Here is a 6,753-nt window from a genome sequence, read left to right as displayed (position 1 = left end):
AAACTGCATTCGGTCATTTTCATATTTTTTTCTAAAAAAGCCCTCCACCTTTGGTGTCGGGCTCTTTCGCCAAAAAAATATGAAAATAAACTCATGCAGTTAAGAGATAACAAGTTTTCACGCAAAATTATCGGTAATTTTTATGCACTTGTGCAATTACCCCCGATAATTTTTTATAACCAATAATAATAGCAATGGAACCAACAAATCTGAAAACAGAATTCTTCCCAAGACGGTCACAAGCATAATACACCAAAATGTACAATCTATCGGTAATTCCATTGATCAAATAAATGACATGCTTAAAGATCACGCTGAGTGCAAAGTTCTTTGTATATCAGAACATTGGAAAAGTGAAAACCAACTGCTGCAACTAGGGATCAAAAACTTCAAGTTAAAATCATGGTTCTGTCGTGAGGAAGGACAGCATGGAGGGGCTGCAATTTATGTACATCAAAAAGTTTCTGCAAAAAGCAGAACCAAATTGTGTAAGTTATCAGTGTGCGGAAACTTTGAGTGTGCGGCCGTGGAATGTTACTTGGGTAAGATGACAATAATAGTAGTAGCTATATACAGACCACCGGGAAGTGACATAAAACTCTTTCTAACCAAAATGGAACTAATGTTGTCCTGGTTATTTAGTGAAAATAAAACAATTTTTATAGTAGGAGACTTTAACATAAAACTGCTTAGAGAGAATAAGACAAGTACCGAATTTATTGCAATGATGAACTCTTTTAATTTATCTCCAACAGTTAAAGTTAATACAAGGGTTACGTGTTCCTCTGCAAGTTGTATCGATAATATCTTTACAAATTCACAATTTCTTAGCACTTGCATAATAGAAAACTTTATTTCAGATCACTCTGCTCAGAAAATTGTTTTTGAAACACAGTCGCAAGACTCTCCACAATATTGTTATAGAAGAGTTTTCTCTGAAGTAAATAAGAGGGGGTTGCTGCTAGCCTGAGTCGCTATTGTTATGCGCTAAGGATAGTGAGAGAAAGAGCGGGAATCGAAGCAGCGTTGACTGCTTATCATGGCTACATCGACTCTAGAATCAGATATGGCTTGATTTTCTGGGGTAACTCCAGAGATATAAAAAGGGTATTTATTTTGCAAAAGCGTTGTATTCGAAATATATTTTCTATGAGTCTGATGGAGTCATGTAAGCCTGTATTTGTGTGTAACCAAATTTTGACTGTCACTTGTCTGTACATTATGGAGTGTGTTATGTTTGTTTTTAGAAATAAGGATTGTAGCGACCAGGTATGCAGCCCACCGTACAAGCCGGTGTAAGGCGGGTTGCAGGGACTTTAAAGTGACAGACTGACGTTTGACAGTGCCTTTTCGGAAGAATTGACAGAACTGACGTGTGAAAAAATAGGATTAAGAAGGTTGTGGTGGACGAATGTTGTTGTAGTTAGTTTTTAATACTTTAAAATTAGAAATAAAGGATTTAAAACGTAAACCGGCTACAAAGTGGCTGCCCAACGTGGTGCCGGTAAATCCTTTTTCGTGTATTAGTGTTTTTCTCAGACTTTGCGGAGCAATCTTGTTGATTCTCTGCGTCTGCTTTTCGGCTTAGTTTGCCGCCAATCACCAACGTTTTGGTGCCCTGTTAATGGAAAAAGACAGTTTCCGAACTCAGCGATACCTCAGACGTGAATCTGCAAAAAGCCAACAACCCAAAGTTGAATTATCCACCATGGCAACCAACATCGTAATGACACAGGAATTGTTACAACAACTGCTTGCTGGAGTAATGACAAACGTTCCCCGTAACGTGGAACCGGTGCCTGCACTCATACCAGAAGGAAACTTTGTGGACTGCAAATCGCGCTTTTCGGGCAAACGTACAGACAGTGTTGATGCCTTTATCGATGGCATTTCAGTGTACAAACAGTGTGCAAATGTATCTGATGCAAATGCACTTCTCGGTTTATCCATGCTATTAGACAGTGATGCTGCAAGGTGCAAAAACAACTGTGACAACATGGAAAGATGCCATGGAAGCTTTGCAACATGCTTTTGGAAGAAACCAGCCTCCATATCAAATTTACCGTGAACTGTTCTCCAAAGAACAAGGTAAGGAGCCTACAGATATATTTGTGAATAAAGCAAGAGCCCTTTTGTCCAAATTACCATCAGCTGATGAGCCTATACCTTTAAAGAGTCAAATTGACATGATATATGGCCTATTACATAGTCGTATTAGACGAAATGTCCCACGTGATTCCATTAATTCTTTTGAAACGTTAATTACAAAAGCTAGAGCTGTTGAAGCTAACTTCTCAGAAAACTTTGACAGTAATCTCAGTAACTCTTCGCCCAAAGTGAAAGATGAGGAGAAATTTAAACTTTCACGTCCGAAATGCACATTTTGCCATAATTTTGGTCACACTATTGAAGCATGTCGTAAATATGCGTCTACAAAACCTACGGAAGTTGTCAATACTTCCACCTCGAGTTCCACAGCGAAACCCAGTTTTTCTTGCTATGGATGTGGACTTGCTGGTTACCTTCGCAGTAACTGTCCACAGTGCCGAAGAACTCAAAGACCCAGTCCATCTGAGACCAATTCTGTGGATGTTTTAAACCTTGAAATTTGCTCAAGTTCATATTCAAATGAAAAACCCCTTCTTGAGATTGAAATTGCAGGATTGCGAGGCCTTGCTACTGTCGATACTGGAGCAAAGTACAGTATTGCCGGTGAAAAGCTGTATCAACATCTAAAACAAGTTAGCTGTCCCTCTACGAAAATAAGTTTGACAGTTTCTTTTGCAGATGGGGAACCTCGTAATGTACATGCTGTTCGCTTCGAATGTCAAGTACAAGTGCAGAGCAAACTTTTGACAATGTTCTTTATTGCAATGCCTGAGTATACAAACTCAAAAACATTACTAGGATGTGACTTCATACAAATGTCAAATATTATTTTGGATATACCTCGAATGAGATGGGCCTTTGCAGAAGAACCTGGAAATTTTCACAAATTTTGTACACCACCATCTCAGTCGAATCACGATTGTGAAATTAATATTTTAAATCAACACCTACACCTTCGAGATGATGAAGCTAGTGGAGACATAATCGAGGATGAACAACGCCTGCAGCTAGAAAATTTAATATTACTCAACAATGATGTTTTTGAAGTTTTTTCAGAACCGACTCCGTACGCAGAGCACTCCATAAATCTAACTTCGACTGAACCAACGTCATCGCCGCCCTATCGCATGTCACCTATGAAGAAGGAATACCTGAAAGAGGAGCTCGATAAAATGATTCAGGAAGGAGTAATCGAAGAGTGTGAGTCTCCATATTCAGCGCCAGTGGTTTTAGTACCCAAAAAGAACGGCAAACTGCGCGTTTGCGTGGACTACCGTGCTTTAAATCGCATTACTATATCTGACTGTTATCCAATACCACGAATGGACGATCTTCATGCCACCGGATCTACTCCGTTTATGTCTACTATAGACCTGCGGTCAGGATATTGGCAAGTGTCAGTGAAACCCTCCGATAGAGACAAAACTGCTTTTGTCTCTCCATTTGGCACTTTTCGTTTCAAGCGCATGCCTTTCGGGCTTAAGACAGCACCAGCGACCTTTCAGAGGTTAATTGACAAATTTCGAACAGGATTACCTGATATTACAATACTTGCTTATCTCGACGATATTATTATATTATCGCCATCTTTTCAGAAGCATATTGAGGACCTAAACAAAGTGTTTGCAAGACTGAGGCAATTTAAACTTACTGCTAATCGCGAGAAGTGTTCGTTTTTATGTGCAAATGTAAAGTACCTTGGACACAGACTTACACGTGAAGGCATTGCAGCGGATCCAGATAAAGTTACTGCCATAGCTGACCTACCACCGCCAAGAAATGTAAAGCACTTACTTAGCTTCATACATACTGCCTCCTGGTTTCGACGCTTTATTCCAGAGTTTGCTGGAACAGCAAAGCCACTTACGGAATTGACTAAGAAGAACGCTGTGTGGAGATGGGGACAGACTCAACAAAACTCGTTTGACACTTTGAAACGACTACTTACTAGTGCCCCAATACTGCGTCAGGCCGATCCAACTCAACCTTATGTGCTACGAACGGATGCAAGTTCATACGCAATCGGAGCATGTCTGCTCCAGGGGGAGGGACCTAACGAACGCCCTGTTGAATATGCAAGCCGCCTTCTCACGCAAGCCGAAAGGAATTACTCTACAACGGAGCGTGAAGCCCTAGCAGTCGTGTTTGCTGTTCAAAAGTTTCGAGGATACATCGAAGGATGTAAAATCCGCATACTCACAGATCATCAGCCACTACGTTGGTTGATGACACTTAAATCTCCAAGTGGACGTTTAGCACGATGGGCCTTATTGCTACAAGGATTTGACTTAGATATTGAATATACACCAGGACGATGTAATGTGGTTGCTGATACATTATCTAGGCCGCCATGCACCGAGGAAGCTGAATTTTGTGGTATTTGCTCAGTTACCATCGACCTGCCTAAAATGCCACTTGAAGACCTGCGTAAGAAGCAACTCAATGATCCTGATGTTGTTAAAATCATTAACTGTTTCGAAAATCCTGAAAATCAAGTTGACCTAAAACGATGGACAGAGCGGGGATTCATTATGATGAATGGCGTGCTTTATCGTTACTCGTCTGATACTGACTCGGAGGACGCTCAACTTGTAGTACCAAACGAGTATATTTCAGAAATTCTCTTCGAATGTCATGACTCCCCAGTTGCCGGTCATTATGGCCTTGACAAGACATTGCATCGAGTTTCATCCAAGTACTATTGGGCGACTATGAGACGCGACGTCACGAACCACATTAAGGTCCTCTTCATCGGCGGTTAACAACAGTTTCGGCGGTGCGGTAAGACCCAACGGACTGCATGGAAGAGGCAGCGGTACTACGGAAACCTGACTGGTGCTTAGATCAATCTGAAAAGCATGTTGTTTTAACAAATCCATGCCAAACACAACGTCGGAAGTGAGATTTGGCAAATAGCTCAGATCTGCCTGCAAACTAAGATCATTAATAGAGACGGTAAGCCGAAAAGCTTCGGCGATCTTGACCACGCCTCCACTAGCAACTTGAGCGGAACTGGTGTGCGGGGTGATCTGTTGCGAACGTTTAGCAACACACAACTCCCTAACGGCGTCACCTATGAAAGAATGAGCTGCTCCGGTATCTATTAATGCTCTAAATGGTTTTTCTAAAATTGTAACAGGCAGGTGCGGACGGCAATCTTCTTTTGTACGGACCGGCAAGGTTTCGGTTTGACGGTGCTGGACGGACCTTGCTGCAATGCAACACCGATCTAGTTTCCCGTCTGGCAGGTGCAATCCCGGCTCAATACACCGGCCTTGCCACAACGGGAGCAAAACAGCCTTGCCTGGTTGCTGCAGGCCGAACGGTAATGGCCTTTTTGACCGCAGTTCCAGCATTGAGGGCCGTTATCCGTAGCCTGTTGGCTTGGTCCGGCCCGTTCTTCGGTCCCAGTGGATGGTCTAGCTGGCGCCACTGCCGTTGGCCTAATTGCCCGGTTTGCTTGATTATCTGTAAATTGACGGTTGTTAGTAAAATTTCGGGGCCCTGAGAATGGCCGTGACGACGGTACGGAGGCGGGAATTATAGGCGGCGGCGGTGAGTGCAGCTCCTTGAACAATAGTTCGGTTTCTCGAACCGATCGGGCAAAGCTGGTGCGATCCGAAAAATCGCCCCGACGGATTTGTTGTCGGTACTCCGGCAACAAATTACGATAGAGCCACCTCAGCTCTTCTTCCGGGCTAATTCCCCCATGACGGCGGATTAACGTCTGCAGCTCCGTTATATACGCACCAGCCGATTCATTCGGTCGCTGACTGATTTCCAGCTCCAAATCTTCGGCATAATTTATGGGGAAGTAGAAGCTGCGAAAGTCAGCCAGAAACTGCCCCCAGGATCGCCAATTTCCCCTGTTGTTACGGAACCACAATGCGGCCTCACCCTGTAACAAATCAGGCATGTGTGGCAATAAAACGTCCATGGAAATGCCTTGAGCATCACAGAGCTCTTCGACACGCTCCACAAATGAAACGGGGTCGTTTCGGCCATCAAAGTACACTTTCCAGTTGTGTACTTGCACATGGGCAGTCGGCGGCGGTACGGTGGTAAACGGGGATCCAGAAACGGCGGGCGGTGAGTGAACGGTCGGCGGCAGGGCAAACGTGACGGCTGGCAAGCCTGTCATAGTGACAGGAGGCGTTGTCACCACAGAAGTACCTGTAACAGTCGTAAAATACCGGGTGGTCGTGGACGTTACGGCGGTAGTGGTTGGCGGTGACAGTGGGTGGTTTGGAAACCCAACCACCGGTACTGCAGGAAACGCAAACTGTTGCAAGTGTGGGGACGGTGTTGCCACACCCTCACGCATGTAACGCACCAGTCGTCTACGCATCATATCCACGGTCCCAGTCACATCCAGGCAAAACTTACTGAGTTGACCCTGCAACTCTTCCTTTTTCAACCCGTAAATCCAACTCACCCTCACGTCAGTCGGTCCCGGTACTACCGACAACTCCATGTTGTCGCTGTCTCGACCCTCGGTCACTCCACCAGCGGCCCTGTCTCCGCTGTAGCCTTCCTCGTCCATTTCTTTTCAGCTAAAGAAAACCGGCAAAAGAAAACAGTCTATAATAAAGGGGAAAAAAAAAAATCGGTCCCTGCTCGGGCGCCAAATTTGTAGCGCTTTTC

The sequence above is a fragment of the Ips typographus genome, unplaced genomic scaffold (genome assembly GCF_016097725.1).
Source record: "Ips typographus isolate SLU unplaced genomic scaffold, UJ_Ityp_2.0 IpsContig58, whole genome shotgun sequence".
Classification (NCBI taxonomy): domain Eukaryota; kingdom Metazoa; phylum Arthropoda; class Insecta; order Coleoptera; family Curculionidae; genus Ips; species Ips typographus.
Note: the sequence above shows the minus strand (reverse complement) of the source record.